The sequence below is a fragment of the Raphanus sativus genome, unplaced genomic scaffold (assembly GCF_000801105.2).
Source record: "Raphanus sativus cultivar WK10039 unplaced genomic scaffold, ASM80110v3 Scaffold3398, whole genome shotgun sequence".
In the NCBI taxonomy this organism is placed as follows: Eukaryota; Viridiplantae; Streptophyta; class Magnoliopsida; order Brassicales; family Brassicaceae; genus Raphanus; species Raphanus sativus.
The window spans coordinates 691-11,111 of record NW_026618704.1 but is presented as its reverse complement, the minus strand read 5'-3'; the positions used below and the strand labels follow the sequence as shown (position 1 = coordinate 11,111).

Genomic DNA, 10,421 nt, shown 5'->3' with positions numbered 1-10,421 from the left:
AAGTAATAAAAATCAATAACAAAGTAAATTTTTTTTAAAAAACCATTATATATTAATAATACTGAATAAGAAATATAAACAATAATATGATATAGTAATACAATATATAACACTAAAATAGAAATTATATATTTAAAATATTTTTAATAATATAAAATATATTTAAAAAATATAATTATATCCGCACGAACGTGCGGGTTAAAATCTAGTTAATTCTTAAATAGTGATTTGATTAAGTTTGCATGAGGACAGCACATGGGCCTAATTTGCACACGTGTCTTAGTTTTGACGGCTTAGTATCGGCTCGGAGAGAATAGCTACCGAAATTTTCCTTTTTTTTTGCAAAATAGTTATTTCCTTTATTTTCTGATAGTCCGTGTAACTTATTATACGCATTCATTAACTCTATGTAAAGTTTTAATTCGATGCTATAGTTCATAATCTACTATTTTCAATACTGGATTACTACAAGACTAGGTGGTAATCTTTTACAACTTTTAATCAATAAATATTAAAAGGTAAAAATCATAGTATTCACATAACATACATAACGATGTAAAGTTTGATATAAAAAGTAATGAAAAAACTGCGATTTCGGTTTATAAATTTAGTGGAATATCTGAGTACCAACGATCTAATGATGGACAACAATCAGTAATAATCTTATTAATACATTTGGTTTATTATAATTTTATTAAATTTTATGGATAACAAATTGTTGGATGGATTTATCTCCTTGAAAAATCAAAACAAACTATAGCATTAGCTGAAATATAATAATAGTTTTTTAATAAAAAATATACAAACGGTATCACAATTTACTTTTGCATATACTAAAACAATTTCAATAGTCTTTTCACCAACAGTCGAATACTGCTTTCCAAATATTATGACTTTTATCTTAATTTTCTACATAGACTCTTTGGTTTAGACTCTTTGGTTTCAAATCAGAATTGGAAATTCATGGCATTCATTTTATTTGCTGCTTTTAATCCTTGTAGATTGTGATACCCTAGATATTACTTCATGCTATATGCTATGTATATAGTGAAAACTGATATGATTAATTCCAGCTAGTTTCGAAACAAAACGAATATTATTTAGCCAAAATTTAACACTAATTAATAAGCCCTAAATTTTAGTTTATAATTTAAAATTATTCGAAAGTATATAACTAAGGAATCAACAAATAGGAAAAAATATTAACTATGAAATTTGACAATATTAAAGAATTGATATTTTTATTGAATAATTAATTGTCTGATTTATGTTGATTACTTAGTTAAAAAACATTGGTGCTTAAGTTAAAGTGTTCAAGATATCTCGTCAATATATCGTCTTATTCAAGTTCTAAATATATTTTCAAATCGGTGTCCACTAAATTATATATGTATAGATGATAATTTGGAATATGTTTTTACCTTATAGCTAATTAGACATAACTTTAAACAGTCAGAAACCAAAATTAACGTTTAACAATTCACATATACAGTAGTTGATCAGTTACTAAGAAAACTTCCGATTTGGTTTACTAAGAAAAAAAATAAGATTCTACTTAGCAGAAATCAACAACATATGGCCGGGTTCACACTAGCCTAGCAGATAATCAATTATATTAATCTGATCGAGTTTATGAAAAAAATTTAATAAGTCATATATTTAGATTTTTACCATATATGACTTAGTTCTTTAAATGATATAAATAAAAAGTGAAAATATATAACGTATATATTATGTTGATACTTAACGCCTCATCTAGCAGAATTTATAAATCAGATAAAAGTCATATATAACTTAGTGAAATACACATATAATACATAGATAAATATGTAATATATAATGTCACTACATATGAATCGTCATGCTTGACTATTGTCTTAAACAAAAACAAATGTCACTTAATTATTGAAGTCTTACAAAAAAACATGAAATTGATTTATATATTATGGTTCTAACCAGTGAGATTTATACAATATAACTTTGCACAGTAAGAAAACTAACTTTAAATATTAGATTAAATAGATCTATACTATTAAAGCAGAAGCATGTTTGTGAATCTGCCCCTGAAATTTTTATGTTTTTACAAAATATTCCATTTACTTTCTTTTTTTAAATGAAATGTGTAATTAAAAAGGAATTTCGGCCACTTAAAAGCCCAATAGAGTTTTAAAATAAATTGACAATCCAATTTTTTTTGTTCAATGAATTATTAAAACTAAATGGACTTGAAACTTTCGGATCAATGGGCTTGAAATTTTTGATTATGTTTAGTAACTCATTTAAAATATACTAGATTTCGACCCGTCCTTAAAAATGACGGGTATATTTTTGTTGGAAAAATTATTTTACGTAATAAAAATTATGATTTTAAATAATTAATAACTTGAAATTTTCGATTATATTTAGTAACGCATTTAAAATATATTATGTTAAACCCATTTATCCGAAAGTTATTAATTATTTGAAAGCATTATCTCAACTCCTTTCAAGTTATTAACTATTTGAAAGCATTTATTAAATGAAACCTCAAAATAAAATCAAGCTGAAATAACAAATGATTAAATAAAAAGTTCATAGTATGGGTCCGAATTATCTCAACTCCTTAAAAAATTAGTTTCATTTAAAATAAAAACTATATTACATAAACTAAATTTAATATAGAAAATGTTTTGAAATACACAAATGAATTTTTCAATACAGAGAGTGTTGAAGATATGAAATATTTTATTTAAGTTAACAAAAAATCAGTTTAAAATAAGTCTAACTTCGGGTTAAATAAATAAAATCATATTACGGGTTATAATTATTTAGAGTCTTCTAAAATTTATTCATATTTAAAATAACAAAATAAGTCATATAATTAAATTTTAGATAAATTTCATAAAAATTTAAAATATATAATTTATCAAGAATCATAATTTTTACTACGTAAAATAAATTTTCCAACAGAAAAAATACCCGCCCTTTTTAAGGGCGGGTCAAAATCTAGTTATTCAATTATTGGACCAAAGAGACAAATCATATGAATCAATAGACATACGCAGTGGTTGATATTGAAAGAAAGAACATTCTAATAAAAATTTAGTTTGATTTGTTATATAACAAAACCATTGAGAATAAAAGTTGGTCTGATTAAAACTTTTTTATCAAAAGAAATAATGATATATAATAGCAAAATCCATAATGTAACGTCCGGTTTATATTTAAATTTCGTTTGGTCCGCTAACCATAGCCGATTTATATTTTTTTGTTTATGTGTAACAGTTTATGATATGATAAATATGTTTAATGGAATTTCATTGTAAATATTCTAGTAAGTTATACATATTTTATTAAGTGGACTGAAAAGCGATACAAAAGTGACACATAAATAATGTCATTTTGTTAATTACATATAAATACAAAATTATTTATTAAAAATGTTTATCAAATAATAAAAAGGGTATATAGGAAAGACCGCTCTTTTCTAAAAACACTTGTATCATATCATTGCTTCACATCAACGAATTCTTGTAAAACTTTAGAACAAAAATTATCTCTTTGATAGTTTTGTCAAATTATCTTTTCTTGTACATTTTTATGACTGTTGTTGTCATTTATTCGGTGTTTTCTTAGATAAACAATCCACATAATTTTTAAGAATTCTTATTCATACCACGCAATATATGATTTGTGACCCAAACATGGCATACATGTTATATAATTTTGATTTTTATATAAAATATTTTATATTTAAATTATCAGAACTATATATATTCTTCCACATGCAAATAGTCTTAAAGATAAATTTAACATCGAGTTTAAATAAATTCTAAAACCAGCAATACTGAACTAAATTTAAAGATCGAGTTAAATAACAACGATTGCCATATGTGTAAGGAATCCTAACCATTAAACTTGAAACAAAGTATACACTCAATATATTTCAAACAGAAAATCAACAAAATGCGACAATAAGGCCTAAAAGTGCGCATTCTTTGGTATTTTCTTATTTTTCAAAGATAATCAGCAATGAGTTTAAAGCCATAAAGTTTGACTCGTTATTCAATTATATGAATATAATCACATTTATCAATGTGGAGCGATGATTTAGTTACAAAATGCCCGGTCCTACCTGCCTGGCAATGGACTTCGTTTCATTTTTTGCGATCAAAATTATAAAACAAGTTAAAGCTTAATTTTTTTCACTTTTTTTTTTCTTGTTTTCCTTTTGACAGTGCTCTAGTGGGAATCATACGTGGTGTCTCTTCGGTATATAGACGAGCAAACATGTAAACCACCTTCATTTTTGCTTTTAGTTTATACTATTATTTCATAGTCAGGAAATATTTTATATATAAACACACTTTTGCGCAATATTGGTCACTTGTAAGGTGAATAATAGAGAGCATGTTGAAAAATGTATAATGTACACTCTATTTGAAATCATCATGCTTCTGTTTGACGCGAATTCGAATCTGCGTTGGAACGCTAGTCTGGTGGTATTCGTTATTGTGTTTCCACCGACGAGCAATATAAGATTAGACTTTATTAGGAAAAAGTATTCAGATAATTATAAGGTGCTGCATTAAACTTACGTTTTGGTGAATACATCATATAAAACATAATAGCAGATTCGTTGTCCTCGTATTTCATGTTTAAATCTAATGAAGCTTAATTTTGGTTCATAAATCTTATATGTACACTATTAGGTTTTTCGCTACCAATAATTTTTTTGTTTAAATCGATAATCCTTAAGCCTCTACGACCAAAAAGCCTCTACAATAGTCTGATCATTTCTTCAATTGCGATATCGTTGTAATGACGACCACGGTTTCATAATTTGATCAAAGTAAACATAATTTAAATATTTTACAATACCGTAAAATTGGTCCACAATAGCAATTAATACCATGTAGATTGGCGAACCAAATATATATACTACTAGTTTTGTTTTAATAGTATAAAAGATAGTAATATTCAAGGACAAAAATATAAAATAATGTAATTATCTAAATCAAACATCTTGATACAAAGATTCGATCATTGTTAATGATGGAGATAAGATTTTGATAAGATTTGGAGGGGTCGATATAGTTTGGTCTCCTCTAATCGTTTTGCTCGAAAACTAATGCTCGACGCTTTTACATATACATGAGAATAATGTATATGTATATATAACGAAGACAAAATCAACCTTAAGTCGGCGAGAGAAAAAAACAGTTTGAATCCCCCTTGAATCTTTGGACTGTATCAATGAAAAAAGCATGGTTTTTATTATGTATCGTTTCATTTGTTACTCTCAGAAAATGTATTTCTGTGATGTCGTAAAATATCGAACATGTGGTAATAGTCAAGACATGCGCTCATATGATTTCGACCGTCCCCTAATAGTATTTTTTTCTCCCATGTAACTACACATGCTTTTAATTTTCTATGCGTTAAATTAATATTATATGATATCTAGAGTACCCAATTTATTGAACGATCTAATATTATATGATATCTAGAGTACCCAATTTATTGAACGATCTTAATTAGTGCAAAGGTAATCAAATCAAAACAACATGGGTCAACCGAATTGGGACCACTGATGAACTGAAAATTATTAAAAGCTATCTTCATTAATTAAGATCTGACGAATATTACTATTAATGATAATTACACAATCAATATCTTCATAATTATATTTGAGAGTTGACTTGTTAGGGATATTATAAACTTATAACTGCATAATTTAGAAATTGCTCTCTCTGTTTTAGTATAAATATCATTTTAGCTTTTCTTTTATTGTTTCAAAATAAGTGTTATTCTACATTTTCAATTATTTTTTTCATATAATTTTTTTATTATCTTTTCAACTAACCAGTAGACATTTATTTAAATTATTTTATTTAAATAATCATACATTAAACGAGAGTACATTAATATATTATACTCCTTCTATTTCAAATTAATTTATGTTTAAAAAAAAAAATTCAAAATGATGTATTTTTTTTATTTTAATGCAATTTTTAATAGATAATAATGATAAGTTGCAAATTTCAAAAAATGAATTGTATTTATTAAATTTTGATTGGTTGAAAGTTATAGAAAAAAGATAATCATAAAAACTATACATTTAGTACTAAAATTTAATATGTTTTACTAATAAGTATGAAAAACCCAAAACATGGATTAATTTGAAACGAATAGAATATCAACTTTCAATATGCATAAAATGTGTTAAAGCGGAACTTATTATGAAACGGAAGAAAAAATAGTTAGTTTTTAATGAGATAATTGAGAATCTAATGATGCTACGTACCTCCACGCCAGACAAAGTTACTGAGCCGTGTAATAGGCTACCATTTCGCACGGTTCGGGGGCACTTGAGTAAGCCGCTGGCGCCCGACTGAGTACTCGGTATAACTCATGCATGTTACAAACCAGTGCAAACTGTTAGCTCCCGGACGGGCATATTTCAATTCAAACAATACAGAATAATAGTTTTTTACTTTATTTTTGGTCAGCAAGAAAAAGAATAGTTTCTACTTCCGTTTAGAGCGTATTTTTTTAACACTTTATTTTATTCAATCTGATTTAACATATAACATCAAAGAAAAATGACTAAACGATAAAAAGAAACTAATCATTTTTCTACACCGAAACCGGCGAGCAAAAACATCACAGCCACATTAGCCATCACAAACTGGTCTTGTTTCAAGTTAAGGTAGATTAGGTGTTCCCGATCCCACAATAGCAGACGGACTTCCAATACCTTTAGCGAAAACATGATAATAATTCTCATCGTCTAAATAAGTCTTCTTTTTCATTGTCTTTATCAAGTTTGTCCAGATTAGCTTCAACTAAAATACAAAACAAACTTGAAATGCAAAATAAAAATCAGATGGATCATATGAATTGATCGTTCAGATCCACTCTCACTGCTGTAAAAGCACATATTCGAAAGAGACAAATGGAGACCAAAATAATCCCAAATTGAAACTAGATCCAATTTCTCACGAGAGAAAAAAGATGAAATCACTAGAATACTAATACGTAACTTATTATAAGGACAAAAACCAATACGTAAACTAAAGCCGGTGCACTAGTCAAAAGCGAACCTGTTGCCAAAAGACAAACGCTTCAATATCACTGCTATGAGGAGACCAACACCTCAAACTAGGCCATACGAATCAACCAAACCCTTAGATCCGCCTTGAATCCTTGTACAAAAGCCACATAAGAAAGTGAGCCACCCACACCACCGGAGGTGATATAGACAAGGACTATTATAAAACCACACCACAAAACACTGAAATCCGAGAAAGAAAAGTAAGTGAACAAGCTAGAGATGAAGAAAGAAGCAGAGCCTCTTCGGTGCCGGCGAAAACCGTCAGTCACCGGAAAAACTGCAAGAAAAAAGTTGGAAGACGGTTGGGAAAGTTTAGAGAGAATTCTAGAGCGTATTATTAAAATGTAGAATTTTATGATTTAAGACATCAAAGAAAATATTTTAATAGCATTTTCAAGATGTATATAGCATTGGGCTGTAAATTCACTGTGATGAATATGGACCTAGCATTAACATTGAAATCCTTGTATCCGGCCCAAGGGCTGCAATAGGTGATAAATAGTTTGTTCTTGATCTTAGGAACTCTATAACATGTTGGACTGCCACAAAATAAGATGTTGGACATAGCAATATTATTAACATACCAATTTGTCTATATAGTTTTCTATTCAGCTATAACATGCGACATTGGACCAATTCGTGGGTGTTTTAGTATAAATACTAGAATATGCTATATTAAAGATATCAATACACAAATGATTATTGAATTTGTTTGTCTTGCAGGTTGTATAATTTGAATAAATTAGGGGAAAACATTAGGCCATCATTAGTGGTTAAAAAAATTTCTTGAGTTTCTCTCAAAACATCAGTATTAAAAAATTGATAACCAATAAAAAATTGAAAAATTGAAAAAAGGTTCCTCTACAATTCGTTGAAATCTCTTCCGGAAGAAATATTTTTTTTTCTGATCTTTGTCCTTATATGCTAGTTTAATTTGGTACTATTTAGCTTTCGCCCAAAATATATTTGATATTTAAAGGGTTTTGAACTATTTTGGTTTGCAAAAATTTTGGTGAATATAAACAAATTAAAGATTATATATTAAGTTATTAACCGAGTCGAACTTTTGCGCGCTTATTAGTTATTATATTAGAAAAAAAAACTATTTTACTTCAGTTTTTAAATAAAGACGTCGGGTGTTTTTAATACCTGAGAAAGACGTTTTTCAGTAGGTAACATGTCGTATTGCCTCCACCTATGCAATGTTTATATGAACCAAATTGAAAGTTTCGAAACGATATGGTTGCTCGATGAACAACTCGAGAGCGACATCGTATCTTAATATTGTGCTCTTAGTTTATACAAATCTTCTCTGTTCTGTGCCTGCTTAACATATCAGATTATCATATAATATATACTCTTTTTTTGTTTGTGACAGAAGAAACATACTCTCCATGTTAAATTAGTTTACATTATGTATTCTGCATTAAAAAAAACTGAAAAGCTAACATCTTTTTATGTTTCAAATATCGTTCATGAAGTTGATAAGATTTACTTCTTGGTTAACATATGTGAGTTTGAACTCAAGTGATCATCACTAGCATCAATTGCTATGTCATTATTGGATAATATATAATTTTTACAATATTATTAATAAGTACATATAATAACAGTTAATTCTCCTAAATAGACTATTTTAAAGTTTTTATCACAAAAAAACACGTAAAAATTAAAAATGACCAAAATGTTTCATTTAATAAATAAAAGACCTCTATATTCTAGATATATAAAATGCAATAAAAAAATAAAAAACTATAGTTTTGAATTATATGTTTTCAAATTCGAATTTTTTTATAATTTTTTTCATTTCGACATTTTTTATTTTCAAAAATTTTCTTTTTAAAATTAGAAATGATTTTTGAAACTATTTAAAATTTATTTTTTAATTTTTAATATTTTTTAGTATTATAAAATTTTAAAAATTCAATCAAAAAATCTCACGTTTTAACTCTAAAATCTAAATTAGTTAATCCTAGAAATATAAATGTATATTTATTTTTTAATAAAACATTTTGATCATTTTGATTATTTTTAAAATTAGTTAATCTAGAAATATTTGTGACAAAAAGAATTTAGAACTATCCTAGGGTATTTCCCTATAATAATTTATCAGATATATATATATATATATATATGACGTTATTTGGATTTGATAAACTCACCATATAGTATTTTCACTATGATAAGAAAATATTTACACAGCCATGTTTACATCTTTTTACCGAAGAGATAAACACAAGTCAAATTCAAGTATACAACAACACTCTTAAAGGGAAATATAGCTGACTCAAGTCAAGTCTCAAGTCGCGTTGGTCTCTAAACGCACGCATCACCTAACCCATCCGTCGTGGTACGGCGAATCTAATGCGTTCCCCATCTTCTTTTGCAGCTTAAGGTCTTATAAAACTTCTTTATAAACTCCTCCGCGGCTTTATCCACCACGTGATCATGATCTCCACCGTCGTCTAATGGAAACGGCGAATCCGTCACTCTAAGCTGTCTCACCGCCGGAAACGCCACCAACGGAGACTCTCCAGCCGCTTCGCCCGTATCATTCTCGCCTAACAACTCAAAACCTTCTTAACCGCTTCGGTCACAGCGTCTTCCTTGTCAATACCGCCGTGGACGCGGCGCTTGCGTTTGCACATGTAGGAAAAGGGTCATTCGCTGGGGTGTTGCTGCAGCTGAACTCGTAGTCACGGACGCGTGAGGAGGAGGTAACGTCAGCGCCGCCGGTGAAGCTAGAACGACGGCGGCGGAGGTTAGTGATGGCTTTGTTGCCTCTCTTGAGCATTAGGTTTAAGTCAAGCATGAGCTTGTTTTTGACCGTACCGGTTTTCAAAACGCAGAAGACGATCCGCACGACTTTCCAAAGTCTCTTGGCTGCGATTTGAGCGTTTTGTTCCATTTCTGTGAATAAGTTCTCTTTTTGGACAGAAGTTTCCATTTTTATATATTTTTTCGTGGAGGAGATTATATTTTTTGTTCTTCTTCTTTCGTTTGTCTCTCTCTCTCTTGTAAGATTGGTTTGTAATGGAAGAAAGAAGTTAAGCGTATTTAAAGGATAAGGAAAATTATATATTTAGTATAAACAAATGAGAAAGGATATTGTACATATTAAATAAATATAAAGAAAGAGAACAACCTAAAACCACAACTTTAGACAAAAGATTTTTTTTCTCATTAAGAGGTTGGAGTAGTCGCCATAAAGAAGTCTTCTTTGTATGATTTAATGGCTTTATTTCTTATAAATTTCATTTTATTAGAGCTTAGTTATTCCACATATCATAACATATGCATATCTAACCGTTAATGATGGAAAGGA

The 10,421-nt window shown here is 28.4% G+C and overlaps 1 pseudogene; it reads right to left on the bottom strand.

Moving 5' to 3' along the window:
• Positions 1-9,274: 9,274 nt before the first annotated feature.
• Positions 9,275-10,043, bottom strand: LOC130506549 (uncharacterized; annotated as a pseudogene).
• Positions 10,044-10,421: the final 378 nt, after the last annotated feature.